A 15,415-nucleotide genomic window follows, 5' to 3' on the forward strand; every position below is an offset into this window, starting at 1 on the left:
TACGAACTCGCGCTTCTAGCCTTCGCTGCGGTACAACCTATAGGTGAAACGGAGTATAGGCTAGCAACGACGAGAGAGCACGCGACAGGAGAGCGCGTATCATTAGAGCGCGTGCCACGAGAGCACATGTGCGTACCTTGGGAATGATAGAGATTAGGGTCCTCAAATGCATGTATTCAGAGAGTTAAAATTTTGACACCAAAAGGAGTCGCATTTCGAACGCGCACATCTTTCGGAAGTCTAAAAGATACAATGGTCGCAAACTTGAAATGCAGAAGCAAGATACAAAGTTTTGGAGATATAGTTGTTTATTGATTACCTTTCTATGAGGACTGTGAAACACCGCGGAGGTGGTCTAGCATGCGCCTTTGGTCGTACTCTTCAACTAGCTTCCTCAGAATCTTCGCTACACGAGCGTAGGTGGCCTTGCTGCTTCTTTGAGGCTTTTCACAAAGTACATGCGCCAGTTTCTGCCCTCTAAAGCTCGGCTCTTTTTAGAAGGCGGCCGCTAGCTTGTACGTGTCCGGATGATGCAGCTTCCGGGACGCATTGCGCCAGGACTCGACGGGATTGTTATCCTCGGCAGCACTTCGGAGATTCGTTCGTAGCAGCTCCAGAAGTCATGCGAGAAAAGTTGTGGCCTCCACGAGCGACTCCTTTTGATGCTGACACCCACGTTTACGCTCTTGAAGTACTGGAACATTTGATTGAGCGGAGCTCTTCGAGTCCTGGGCAAAAACAAACGCAAAATGCGCCGCAAAAGCACAAAAGAACCAAGCGCGACGGAAATCAATCTCGCACGAACTTTATCTAAGGTTCGCTTAATAAAATAAGTAATCGAAAATTCCTTTACCTTGCGCAATGTCTCCAGGTCGAACAAACGCCAGTGCTGGTACCATGCTTACTCTCCTGCAGAAGTCCCCGTCTTCATGATATCTGTGTAAAAGAATAAAGAGTTCAGAGCTCCTAACGTGTTTTGACTTCTATACCTGACGGTGAGGTTCTCCGCCTGCATCCGGCGAACAAACGACAGTTTTAAGTGAAAGAAGCACACCTTTACTTTGACTGTCGGGAACACCAACTGAAAATTTCGCTCGCCTCCACTTCAAAATTCATCATCAACGTCTGGGGTGCCAGTCGGGGGCAACGACCCTCGAGTGTCCTGTAAACGGGACCATAGGCTTCCTGGCACCATTTGGTGATGACGCAGTAGACTAGAGGCAACACCTTGCCTTGAACTAGTCCGTGGATCGCATACACCTGCAAAGTAAGAACGTACTATATTTGTAGCGAATCCCGGACAAAAGCTCACCGGACAAAAGCTCACCGGACAGAAGCTCACCGGACAAAAGCTCACCGGACAAAAGCTCACCCATTTTTTCACAGACCCGGACAAAAGCTCACCCATATTTTCACAGACCCGGACAAAAGCTCACCACGAGAAAATTTCATGTTGGTCTTAACACGAGTGCGGACAACTTAGGTGCATGCGTGCGACACAAAAAGGCAACGATAAATTAAATCTCACAGGCGCATGGTTTGTTGATTTCAGTAGAAACAAGTTTATTTATCGATTGGTTAGAAGCGAATGCAGTGCCCCACTAGCTCCAGCAGTCTTGGTAGATCTCGATGTACATGCAAGCCCTCGCAAATATTTCTAAGACGATTCTGCAGGTGCAGAGTAATTTTTCGCACCCGCTTTACGGTGGGCTCACCTCTCCGGGCTTTTGTCAATGCCGTGGCAACGAGCGCCTGATTTTGCTGTAGGCATTCAATCAGCCTCAAAAGGCTTGGATGAGCGTGGCCGACGGGCTTCTGGAACCCGGTACTCTATCTTTTGCAGGTGTTGCTCATCCGGTCTTTATCTTGAAGAGTGGTGTCGTACATATTCCACCGTACCGGGGGAAACTCCGGTCGCCGTCGGCGCAGAATCAGGCGAAGGGAAGAATTCGCTCTGGGTGCCGCCACAGATGGAACAGAAGCATAACGGAAGCGGCCGATGAAATACGTGCAATCAAAATAGTCCAGTAGGTAGCTATGTCACCGGTAGACTTTTCCCTGGTGATCAGTTCTTGTGGAACAAGCTGTGGTGGAAGGAACCCAAGCCTATCTAAAATCCCGCACAATTGTTTTTTAAATTGGTCAACTGTCTTGTACTTTTCCAAAAGGCCGAACTCCAGTTCTTTCAAAGTATTTTTAAAAAATTCTCAACTCAATGGTGGATGATTTACAAGTTCTCCTAAAAATGGTCCAATGTCCATTGCGTCCGCACTTTATTTCAGCCCGTGTTTCGCCCGGATAGTAAAAAAAAAAAAAAAAGAAATCGAGGTGAGCTTTTGTCCGTGTCTGTCAAAAAACGGGTGAGCTTTTGTCCGGTGAGCTTTTGTCCGGTGAGCTTCTGTCCGGTGAGCTTTTGTCTGGTGAGCTTTTGTCCGGTTACCATTTGTAGCGACATAATGAGAAAGAAGTGCCTCGCTGTAGCTACATAAAAATCTGTAAAAGTGTGTAAAACCGCCAGATATGATACATGTAAAGGTATAGCAACATAGGCGTGCTTCGCACTTGATGGAAGAGCGACGGCGAGACGTGAAAAATGCCTTCGGCGAACCAGTCAGTATACTGGCTGAGGAGTCAAAAGTTCTCGTCGTTCGCCAACATGGAGATGGTCCTTTTCTTGTGAACCGGAGTCATATAGCAAGAAGGATAGCCCGTCTGGAAAGGATTCAAGCCAGCTGTGGCAGTTGGTTACCTGAGTGTGCTGTGGAGCTGGCAGCGGCATGTTGAAGGCGCGGCGTGGCCTCTGTGCCAAACGGGTCAAGGCGCTTACCGAGGGAAGCTGCAGCCGCTCAGAACCTAAAATTAAAATCGACAATTCCACTCAGTTAAGAACAGCACAACAGAAAAGTATTTGAGATTTTTGGAGAGAGATGGAGAGAGAGAGAGATAGTAAAACTACATTTTATACTATTTATTAGGTCGCCGTCTATAAATTCATAGCGCTTCTTGGGATGAGCAAATGACCGCGACTATCTAGAGCAGATCCAAAGAATCGTGATGTTTATTTAGGATTCTGGTGGAGACATCTCTACTTACTTGTTATTTCGCTTGTAGGTCCCGCAATGATTCGCGGTTGATAATCGGGTTTCTGGCTTTCTCCTTGACGGCAGCAATCACCTGCTTTGCCCGACAGACATCGGGATTTGGCAGGTGACCCTGGTGCTCGCCAGTGGTCTCCAGAAATGTACAGATATATTATAACCAGTGTTGGGTAAAGTACATCTAAAAGGTACTTCAAGTAAAGTTCAAAGTGAATGAGACGTGATGTATTTTAAGTAAAGTATGAAGTACACTTGGTGCAACGTACTTGAAGTAAAGTACCATAAATACAATGTACTTTCAAGTAAAGTACAAGTATTTTAATACAATCTTTCATGATGCCCTTTCATTCCGCTATACAGTGATTTTTTAACTGCTATGCAATGCCCACGGATAATCAGGGGTGCATGACCTATTTTCAAAAACAGCGGCGAATATTTGATAAAGTCAAGTGGCCACAGAGTAGTTATTTTCAGGAACGGAGCCAAACTTCGAAGTCCCTCTTCTGAATTTGGCACCCTTTGCACTGGATCATTGCACCCAACACTCTAAGAAAAAAAGGGTGTAGTCGGGTGCATCGGGCGCACATGCACCCTTCTCCTAAAAGATGCACCCTGCGTTTCCCAGCCAGTGTACTTGTACACCGACAATGAGCATCCTCCTCTCCCTTAAAAACCTCTAGGTGTATCAGTGCACCCCCACGCTAGCCGCGCGTCCCGATCAGCTTGTGCTTGGATTTTCCTTTGGGGGTCACTTGTTGGGTTTGGCAGCTTCTTAGGAAGTATGGAGCTATCCCATTCACTCGGTATTGACAGTAGAGTGGGCGCTATGCTTGTTTTAGGCGAATTGGGTCTCCGGGTAGTATCACGTGACTATAGTCTCCAAGCTAGAGATAAGGCAGAGCACGGCACCTGCCTGAAGGCCAAGGCCACGGATAGCATCCACTGCACTATTAACTTTGCGTCGAACTTTCAAGAGGATATAAGTGAATAATCCTTTCGTTGTGTTCATTGTGGGGTTGCCCCTGAAGATAAGCCTTTGCGAGGGCACCCCCTTTTGGTCTTGAAGGAGCTGCAACTTTCATACTCCTTTCTTTTTTCTTTCTCTCCATAAGCTGAAAGCACGGAAGAAGGTAAAGGTTTCATGGATGACTTAGTATATATTTTTTTCTTTTTATCTCGGTGCTTCCCGGCCTAGAGTCTTGTGCGCTGTGCCGCGACCAGCGGGGCTGCCGTAGATTTCGTCCGCGACGATGTATTCGAGTGTGCCAAGATTTTTAGTGTTTGAGATGTCCTACGAGTATATCGGCAACAAGCGAGTTCTTCAGAAAAGCCCAAGGAATTCTTCTGATGAGTTTAGTGTTCGGTTCGGCGAACTACTGCTTCTGCTACATTGTGTTGGATCTTCACGGACCCCTTTCCTTTCGTTTTTGTGTTGTTCTGCAGTGCCCGGGTCGACATATATTTCGGATTACATATTTCGAGTCCGGCGTTTTCATCGTAAGTGCTCTGCAACCTACTCCTTTGCAACAATTGACAGTTCCGTTCCGGATTACTTCTAGAATTAAGCAGTGTCTATTTTCTAGCAGCCGGGAGAATAATTTCCCCGAAATTCTATGGCAGTCGCCTGCCATTAGCTGACTACAATCATGTTACAACCGCAGGTATAATACTGACTTTCTTATTCTCCTGGCGTTTTGTGAAAACACGTTTTTGCCGATACACGTTTTGTAGACACGTTTCATCGACACTACATCGCCATTCACACTCTTACGACTAAGTAAGACCGAGAGAGACCGACCGGCTTTTAAGCATTTGCGACTTCTTAGGACTGGATGCGATGCTGCCGAGCTGGTCCTAAGAGATCGCAAGAGGCTTAAAAACCGGTCTGGTATTTCTCAGTCGTACTCGGTCGCAAGAGAGTGAACGGGCCTTAACGTTTCATCGTCACTTGCTACGCAAAATGCACGCTGTAGAGACTTTTTGTCGCGCGTGTATCTCTGAGGCGCGTGCTCACCGACCCAGCCGACCCGTTCGCGCTACTTCGTGGCGACAGTCTGCGGCGGCTCATTACGAAAATGTTAGCCCACCTGTCCCACCCATACACGTCACTTCGCGGATACATTCTGGGGCGGCTCATTACAAGAAAATAAAGGAGAGAAGCTAATATAGAAAAGCTAATCTGAGCTGTCGACAAAACGTCGTTCGATGAATTAATGGCGACTGCCGGTGGAATTTTGTGGAAATAATTTTACCGGCTGCTGGCAGAATGGACACTACCTAAGACTCACCCCCGGTTCTTGTTTGCTTAGTAATCATTTCAGTTGTGTAAAAGCTTCTTTGTACGTCTTCAGATATGACAGATTGCTTGCAAGTTTGGACTTGTTTACGAAATAGGCCGTCTAATAAACTTCTATGAGATTTAAAAACAATACCGTGTGTCCGTTTTCCTGCCTTTTTGCAATCACCGGGGCGCATACATTTTTTACTGTTTTCCTTGATGTCTTAAATAGGTTTATGAAGTTATGAAACGGGTGCATAAAGTGCTGCGACCATGCACCTTTGAATCGGGTGCATCTGTGTTCTCTCCGAATTCAGTGAGTGTAGAAAGAGGTGTAACAGTACACTACTGAACGGGGTGCTCCTGTGTTCCCTTTGAGAGCAGTAGGTGTAGAAAGGGGGGTAATGGTACACTATTGAGTGGGGTGCATCTGTGTTCCCTTTGAGTGAGGCGGGTGTATGAAGCGGTGCAATGGTACACCATCGAATGGGGTGCATCTGTGCTCCCTTTCATCTCATTGGGTGTAGAAAGAGGTGTAGCCGTACACCATTGAATGGGGTGCACCTGTGTTCCCTTCGAGTGAGATTTCTGTAGAAAAGGGTGTACATGTGCACCACACCAACGGGTGTACACGTACTCCCATATTTGGGGTGCACTTGTATTCCCCCAAAGGGTGTAGTATATGTGACAAGCACTTACACCCCCTATGGGTGTACCCCATGACACCCTTTTTTTTTAAGGAAGTTAAATGTACTAGGAGAGAGTGTGACGTCAGCCCCGTAGCTTCCGCAAGCAATCCTCTTACAAAGAAGTGTCCTCTCCATAATGAAAACAAAAGAAACAGTGACTGTGCAAGCGAGCTGGTGATAATTAATCATAATGTGAAACCTGAGATTGGGGTGCGAAAAAATTCAGGAATTTTCAAGTCGAAGGAAAAGACAAAAAAGAATGTTTCAAAGCATTGTGACGTTCTCCTCCGTTGTCTTTTACTTCGACTTGGAAATTTAAATTTTCCGCATCACAGTCTCAGGTGCTCCATCATGATTAACTGTCCTCTCCTAATATTTTAAACCTCCTCACTTGCGCTGACCGACCGAGAAGTAGCGAGAGTATAAAAAGCTACGGGAACGGCGCGCCCCCAGATCAAACGGAGCGATGCGTCGACCTGTTCACCTTTCCGGTGGGAGTAGAATATCCCTCCCAGTATTTCTTCGGAGCTGACAAAGAATCATTTCGTGATAAAAATTTAACAAAAGCAAGTTCGGGGAATGTACTTTGAAATCGGGAATTTTACTTTCCTCGGAAGGTACCAGAAAAAAATGCTGTGAGTAAAGTACAAGTACATACTCAGAGAATGTACTTCAAGTAAAGTACAAGTTTCCTAAACCTAGTTGAAGTAGTACTTGTACTTAAATTAGTTCCCAACACTGATTATAACTATAATATAACTATAAAAAATGGCACACTGAACAGTGGCGTACCAACTTGTTTTTGAGTGGGGGGGCAAACCAGACCCTCTCCCCCCCCCCCACCCCCAAATCGAAAATTCGGCGCAACTTTTGTCCAACTTTTCTAAAGATTTGGCAATGATTCGGCAAAATTACAACGTTACCAGACTTAACATTAATATTTTGTTTTTTCTTACGAAAAAAATTTTGCTTCTTCTTAAAATAAATACAACTTGTAGTGCCTATTGAAACAGTTATGACTAAATAAGGTGATATTCTGGAAGATAATTGTATCGATGTCGCGTTTGTGTGTTTACTTGTAATTTTGGTGTATGCTTCCAGAAAGTGGCGTGACAACGAGGTTGGGTAGTAGCCGGCACAGTCACGAATCACACTACGAGAGCTTTGATTTTGAGGCTTCATCGGCGCACGCCTGCAAGTGTGTTTACATTGTTAAAATAAAGGCAATCACTGCGTTCTTACTTTCTCTGGTAGTCGCCGTTTCGTGCGCGAAAACGGATGCAACGGTTGCTGAGCCTTCACCAGAAGAGATAACAATATTGTAAATATGCATGTTTTTCGATTTGAGTCACTTGACGTCAGCTTTGCATGAAAGTGCGCGTTCCATATTCGCAACGTGCCGTTTTTAACCTTTAAAATTCCGGTTTCTGGTGTTCGGACACACACGGACGTTTAGGAAGATGGGGAGAGTTAGGAATGGTCGGATGTGCAACGTCGACCATGATAGTTCTGTGTTTAACGAATATTTTTCATCAGTGTTTACTAACGAGTGCTTGGACTCCGTCCCCACTCTCCCTGAAGAGCTTTACGAGCGCATGCATCCTATTAACGTTAACTCCGCCGGTATTATAACATTGATTGATAAACTAAAACTTACTTCGTCCGCTGGAACCGATAACATCAACTCTAAAATTTAAAAAAAACACCAGTGTTATTTCGAGTGAGTATTTAAAACTTATCTTTATTCAGTCCTTATCTCAAAGGTGCCTTCCATCTGACCAAAAGGTGGGAAGGGTAATTCCCAGTCTTTAAACAGGGCAGCCGCTCTTCCGAATCTAATTATCGCCCTAATTCATTGACTTCAATTTCTTGCAAACTACTTGAGCATATCGTCTACTCCAATATCATGAGGCACCTATCATCCCATTTCTTTTCTTTAAACAGCAGCACGGTTTTCAAAAAGGTACACTCTCCGGCAATATGAAAGACCCACTGGGAGCGCGTGGCCGAGGCGGTGGCTGGCGGGGGCGCTGCGAGCCCTCCGGGCAATTGCATTCTGCTTCGAGGGGAGGACGCTCACTCGGGCTCAGATAAAGCGAAACGCGCTTATCAGTTTGTGCCGAGTGCCGAATGAGCGTCCTCCCCTCGAAGCAGAATGGAACTGCCCGGAGCGCTCGCAGCGCCCCCACCAGCCACCGCCTCGGCCACGCGCTCCCAGTGGGTCTTTCATATCGCCGGAGACTGTACTTTCCTGCGAAACACAACTCTGCGACTTCATCCATGACTTGCACACTAACCTTGAACCTTGAACCTTGAAATAAAGAAACTGACGCAGTTTTTTTTTTTTTTTTTTTTTCCAAAGCGTTCGGCCGTGTTTTTTATCAACGCCTTCTTTCTAAGCTATCATCTTTTTGCCTCGACCAAATAACCGTTTGCATAGATTCGTGATTTTCTTTTTTCCCGTGTACAGGTCACGTCCATGATGATCATGAATCTTCCTTAATAAATGTATCTCCTGGTGTTCCCCTGGGGTTCGTACTTGGGCCCTTACTCTTTTTAATATTTATTAATGACATCCCCATTGGGATTTTTTCAAAAGACCGCTTTTTCGCCGACGACTGCGTCATCCATAACAAAGTAACTTGTGTGCAAAATAATAACCAGCTTCAGGAAGATCTAGAGAAAATTAACAATTGGTGCAAAAGAGTGGATTATGTCATTAAACAAGTATAAACGCAAACTAATCCACTTCACCAAAAAAAAAAAAACACTGTCATTTAATTACTTCTTGTACTCCGATCTGATTGAGACCGCTACTGTGTATAAATACCTTGGTGTAAGACTAACATCTGACCTTCCCTAAAATAACCACATTGAAGTCATTACTGCCGATTCATCTGGAACTCTTGGACTAAGCAGACGTAACTTAAAAAGGGCTCCACCCTTTGTTCGTAAGCTAACCTTGGACACGTACGTCAGACCAAAAATAGAATATGCTTCAACCATCTGGAATACCCATCGACTGTACCTCATCAATACCCTGTAGAGGCAGTTCAGAACAGAGCTGCTCGCTTCATTTCATCCACTTATGACTTTTTTTTTTCAGTGTCTCAGCGCTAAAAACTGAACTAACCATGTCCTCTTTGCAGCTTCGCAGAAAAGTCTCTCAGCTGTGCTTTATTCACAAAATCTACTACCACATTCCCGACCTCAAAACCACTTTGTTATTACCCCCCGACCGAACATCTTCTCGCCTCAACAACGTCTGCACCATCAAGCACATTTCTGACTCTACTAACGCTTTCAATTGGTAATTCCTTTCTCAAGCCATCAGACACTGGAACAGTCCCCCATCCTCCATTGTCACCATCTTGGACCCTGCTGATTTCTCCTCTGCAGTAAAACTACACCTTTCTTGGCCCATGTGATGGTGTGCGGGGCTAGGCAGATAGGTGAAAACCCTTACGCAGAGCGCCTGCCGGGCCAGACTTGTACGTAGTTCAACTACTTTACTCAAGTTACTGTAGTTTAACTACTTTTCTGGGTAGTTTAGTAACTTTAATTACATTTATATTCTAGTAATTCGTAGTTTACTTTAACTACTTTTCCGAGTGACTTCCACTCAAATTACAAATTACTTTCTAATTTTAGTGGTTGTTTTGCCTATCAACACAGAAAAGATGACGGAAGGTCAGCTGGTATTTGCAGAGGGGGAAGCATGCGGAGTAGAAAAGGGGGGGATGGGAAGGAAGAAAGTGATTTAGATAGTCCAAAAAACCCCAAAATTTTAACGAGCCCCCCCACTGCAACAACACTGCTACGAGGCGCGGGGAGCGAACAGACACGACGCAAGAGAGGTCGAGTAACTGTGGGATTAGCTCCGAATAGTGGCGTTTCTTTGTATTCCGAAGCTCAAGAAGACTTGACGCATTTGAAGAAAGGGCTTGTCCCCGCTTCTTTCCAATGTAGGAATTCTTGCCCACTACAGGAGGTGCACACACTGCTCCTTTTACGGTGCAGGCGATAGAACCCCTAACAACGACGCTCACGCCGGATGGGCTGCTCGTGTATCACTCGAAGCGCGTTAACCCACCCCGGCGCCTGCGTTCACGCCGCTTCGCGGTGACGGTGTGCGGCTGCTAATTACAAATCTATTAACCCACCTAGCCCCCCCACCCCCCGTACACGCCGCTTTGCGGCGTCCGGTCGGCAACCCAAGCCCCGCTGCCGCCCATGCACTTCCGTAAATAGAGTCGATACGATTTAGTTTAGCGATGTTTCGTCAACAACATTCGTTTTTTTAGTGTTAATGGTAAAAAAGAAATGTAAATATCGCCAAATGCCTCGACAAAACAAAATGTTCAAGAAAAAAAAGAAAAAGAAGTAAGCCGGCCCACACCATAAATAGAACCCGGGTCTGACACGTATGAGGCAGACATCTCACCACTAAGTTACGCTACCTCTTCGGAAACTCGCATTGCATCCGCTGCCTATGTTGACGGCGGCAGCGCCTATCTCCAAGCAAGCAAGCAAAACTTTATTTTGTGTAAGGGCCTACGTCCTGGTCTGGACGGCCCGTCCGGCCCATGTCTCGCGGATGGACTCCGTTAGGTTACCGTGTAGCCTTGTTCGTGAAGCAAGGCTCCACAAACCAGCCAATCCGGCGTGCGTGAGCACCGTTGCTAGGGTTTGTATCGCCTGCGCGTTAAAAATATGCCCGCGCGGGTCGGGGGCAGTGCCCTTGGTATTCCTTGGGCGCCGCCGGCCTGTGTCTGCTCTGCCCAGTGGCGGCCGTTTCAGGGGGGGCAAAACGCATGCCTTGCCCCCCCACTCTGAGAACTGGGGGGGCAAGTGCCCCCATTGCCCCCCCGGTTGGTACGCCCATGACACTGAAGGTGACTCGGAGCTATCGGGAGTACAACAACGTACGTAATAGCTCAATTGGGAATGAAAGGAAAACTCGAACCAAAACATAATAGTACGGAGCCCGACGTACGGAGCCCGACGGAGCCTAACCAGGTGGATGTCCACCGAAGAGTTTACGTTTACCTCAATTGTATTATTGAGTTCTGGGAAGGGAAAAATTCCCGAGACAGAAGTTAAATTTTAAGGTACAATAACTGTTGGCTTACGTTGACGAGGGTCAGTTCACTGTAGCACCCGGCGGTCGTGGCTCGACCCTTGCAGTCTTTCTTAGAGCACCTCCATGTCATCTGTCCTTGTTCAGTCTATCCAGGCGATAAGAATAACCCTTGTGTTGCAAAATCGGATTTTTTTTTTTTTTTTTTTTTAATTATGGAGAATTCCACTGGTATATCCGGAGCACTTTCCAAAATCCGCGAGGGGGGCCAAATTCCGCTCCGCAAAACCCGCACCAAATCGACGAGCGGAAGGTGGACATGCATTTTCGGAGTGACCCACCGATTCGCCCGAAACGGTCGACCATTCAAAATGGCCGCTGCTCGGACTTGACAAGCCGACCGACGCCTCAGCCGACTGAGCTTTCCGGCGACCAGTCACAACTGTCACTGTTTAGCTACAGAAATAACACGCGAGGCAGGCCGGGCGGAAATGTCCATACCGTGGAGCCCGTATCGCAAATAAGGAGGAAGACGTCCGCGTTCCCCACCGTCAAATACCTTTCGGCCGCCTCGAAGCGGCGGGGCACGCGCAGTGATCGCCATCGGTGGAGTTCAGATTGCTGGTAAGACTTGAATAAACACAAAGGGGTAACAAACCATCACTTGCACGGTCCTTGCCTAATCTGTTGCTTATTGCACGAGAAAATGCCGGCGGCATGCTGTGTAAAAAAGTAAACAATCATTGACTGCAGAATGAACAGGCATAACATTGCGTCCGCTTCGGATTTTCTGTCGTTCTTTTTCTCGTTCTTCCTCTCACGATCACAAATGTCAACACTTACGAATTACCACGCTCCAGTCCCGCGGCTTTGTATCCCTGATCTACGCGAGGTAGAAGAGTTCGAGCCGTCACAATCCCGCGTAAACGACCGACGGATCCGAACAGATCCAACTCGACGGCCCGACCGGTCCGGAGACCTCGCCAACCTCGCCGCGCATGCACATTGCCGAGTTAGAAGGAAATGACGTAGTGCGCTCTGTCAACTTCCGCAAAGATCTCTGAAATCTTGCGCAGCAAGTTCGGCGGGGTCGGAGGCGCTCCATGGAGCGGGCGCTGCCAGAGATCTACGAGCGGAAGATGACCAACTCGAGCCAGATCTGCGAGCGGAAGATGACCAACTCGAGCCAGATCTGCGAGCGGAATGTGCTTCGGGATTCATAGCATTTCAAAGGCCTGAAGAGCGCTCCGGTGGAAGATCCGACTTTGCCGTCATCAACGCCCGCAGTGCCCAACTGCCCATCTATGTTCGCCTTCACACCACAATTGGCGGTTGACCCAAACTTAGATTTCCTTATTTGTGGGCTTAAGGAGACAAATAGCAAAGGAGTTCAGACCGCAGGCTTTTAAACCAATAACGACTTGTGTTCTTGGCGGATATGTCCTCTGTTACGTATGAACAAAAGCCGACCTACATGGAACCTATTCATTGCGTTTGTATCCGCCCTTTAGCGCCCTCGGGGTTGCAACTTCCAAGGTCAGCATTTTTTTGTGCGATTCTGGGGATCTTGCCCGCGCTTCAGAGACGTTTCCGGAAGAGTCTGTCAGACGGTTGGCCAGTACCAGAGTAAAATTCTAAAACTGCCCATTTGTTGTATCCTTTGATATAACCACAAACGCTGCGGTTCCCGGTTTCGAAACAAAAACCACGACGTGACTCTTGACTAAGGATTCAGGCGATACTCAGAAAAAGAACCCCGAACAAAGGTAGTTCACTGTATCTCTAGAACCAGTGATTTCCCTACACCCACCCCCCCCCCCCCCCCCTTCTAGGAAGGGTGTACATCCCCCCCTTCTTTTCCTGAAGGCAGTCCCTTAATTCGCAACGACTCCTCTATTCTTAATGCCCCCCCCCCAACCCGTAAAAATTAAGACCCCCCCCCCCCCCTAATTTCAATTCGTGGGGAGATTCCTGTCCAGAATTCCGTCCCAACTTTCTGTGTGCGTCATCGGAAATTTCGGGTTACACCTGAACGTCATACCCGCATTTCAGAGAAGCGTCGCAAAGGGTGTCGTCTCCAAGAGTTGTCTTTTCTTCGTTGAAGTTTTGTGTAACAGAGGTCGTCGCTTCATTTTTCACTTAAGTTATTTTCAAGTTTTCCTGTGAAAAGAAGTAGTCCCTTGTTCAGAGATAAGTGGGAAGAGAAAGGGAGCTCAAAGCTCACGTTGAATTTAAAAAAAAAAAAAAAAAAAAAAAACGTTTTTAAGAACTGCGTTACGTTTTTTAGTGGCAAACTTTATTGAGACGTTTTTACGTTATCGTCCAAATTCACCATTGTGATAATAACTCAAGTTTGTTGTAATTCAATTGACGATTTTAGATCATAGCCAGCTCGTAAGCTTTGTTCTTCCTGCTTTCCGGTTTAAAGGGGCCCTGCAACGACTTTTTGACTGGTTTTTAATTTGCACTGAACCTGAGCGCACTGAACATAGCAACTTAGTGAAACTTCTCTTTTCTCTAATTTCGCTTTATTTGGAAACAAGCAAAAAATAACCTCCTTCATGACGTCCCCGGTCCTGGCTTGGGTGGCCGTGAACTAGACGAGCGGTAGTGAGCTCAGCGAGCGCTCACAACTACCGCACTCCGTGTCGATGGCTGGGGAGAGCGCCACTAAAGCATGGGTTGGATAGGCTGCGTGAAGCGGGAGGCCAGAATGGCTCGCATTGCGTTTGATACGCTATTAAACACTAATTCGCATGACACTTCATTGGCCATAACCGATAGCAAACACGGGATAAAGATTAGTTCAGGACGGGAGCTACTTCGCGCGGCCAAACCGCCAAACGGCCAAACCGCAAGCCAAACCTGCTCGCCGAAGGCCTTGGGAACGCTCGGAACCGGTCGGATCATCCAGCCCATACGACCACAGCGCCGCCGCGTACATCCGGGACCTTTCTACGCTCGCCACTTCTCAGCAATGCGTGGCGCGCGTTCGGCGCCTGATCCCACTACTTCTTTCTAGTTTCCGCCGTCTTTTCCACCGCTTGGTGGCGGGTATGTCGACGGGTCAAACAAAACAGCACAATCAGACATTGGATATATTAACATGCAGGGTGGTAGAAATAGGTTAAAATGGGAAGAGGTAGAGGAGCAACTAAGAAAGGAGGATTTAATGGTGTATGGGTTTGTGGAAACACATCTCAGAGACATGGAGCAGCCACCTTGCAACCCTGACTATGTGTGGGAAGAATGCAACAGAATGGAGGGAACGAGGAAGGGAGGTGGAATTGGAGCATTTATTAAGAAGAATATGAACTTTCAAAGGATCAGAAAGGAGTGCGCCGAACATTTGTGGCTGAAAGGAAAAGTCGCTGGGGAATCAACAGTCCTTGGGGTGGTTTACTTATGGACAGGGACAGGTGCTAAAGAGGAAAACAGAAAAATGATTGATTGCATATCAAGAGACATTAGTGAACTAGGGGAAGGCTCCGAAATAATTATTATGGGAGACATGAATGCCCATATTGAGGGTCTGGATGGGTGTACGGACTCAACTGGAAGCATATTACTAGAACTGGTGGAAAAACATGACATAGTTTTATGTAATACCAGTCAGAAGTGTGACGGGCACATAACTTGGGAAACTGGCAATCTGCATTCAACTATAGATTACGTACTCATGTCACACAAAATATATGGTAAGTTACAAGTAATGAAAATAGATGAAGAAGGTTCCAAAAGTCTTGGTAGTGATCACAAACGTATTAAGCTGAATTTTGCCAGAAGAAGAAACTAGACAACATAATTCAAAGCAAACTTTCTGCAGCGACAAAGAGTTGGAAATAGTTGTTGAAAGAGTAGAGGCAGCAGTTTCAGGGCAACGGCATACAGATTGGACCTATGAGAGCCTAACTAGGCTTTTTGCTCTAGAACTAGACAAAGTTAAGAGTAAACGAAAGGGGAAGCAAGGACATAGACCAAAAAGTTGGTGGGACAAAGAAGTGAAGCAGGCGATACAAAAACGTCAGGAAGCCTCTAGAGAACACAGGTATTCCAAGCGTAGTGGGGAGTCCGAAACGGAAGTAAAAAGAAAATGGGACAATTTTATAACATGTCGCCGAGAGGCATCCAGTTTGATCAATGCGAAAATTCAGAGAAAGGGTGAGGAATGGATGAGTAATGTAAGTAAGAAAGATAGAAACGCTGCCAAGAAGTTTTGGGAGCACTTGAACTCACTCGGTGAAACAACGCAAGCTAGACAGAGGTTCAT

At 46.6% G+C, this 15,415-nt stretch overlaps 1 long non-coding RNA gene and 1 pseudogene across 1 annotated transcript; both read right to left on the reverse strand.

Moving 5' to 3' along the window:
• Nucleotides 1-508: 508 nt before the first annotated feature.
• On the reverse strand, nt 509-2,691 carry LOC115326007 (annotated as a pseudogene).
• A 64-nt stretch (nt 2,692-2,755) lies between these two features.
• Nucleotides 2,756-12,068, reverse strand: LOC120850837. Its single transcript, XR_005718226.1, has 3 exons — nt 11,989-12,068; nt 11,198-11,293; nt 2,756-2,853 (listed from the first exon to the last, which is right to left on the reverse strand). It is a non-coding gene; the product is annotated as an uncharacterized LOC120850837 (long non-coding RNA).
• Nucleotides 12,069-15,415: the final 3,347 nt, after the last annotated feature.

This window comes from Ixodes scapularis, unplaced genomic scaffold (assembly GCF_016920785.2).
Source record: "Ixodes scapularis isolate PalLabHiFi unplaced genomic scaffold, ASM1692078v2 PGA_scaffold2__306_contigs__length_199485367, whole genome shotgun sequence".
Lineage (NCBI taxonomy): Eukaryota > Metazoa > Arthropoda > Arachnida > Ixodida > Ixodidae > Ixodes > Ixodes scapularis.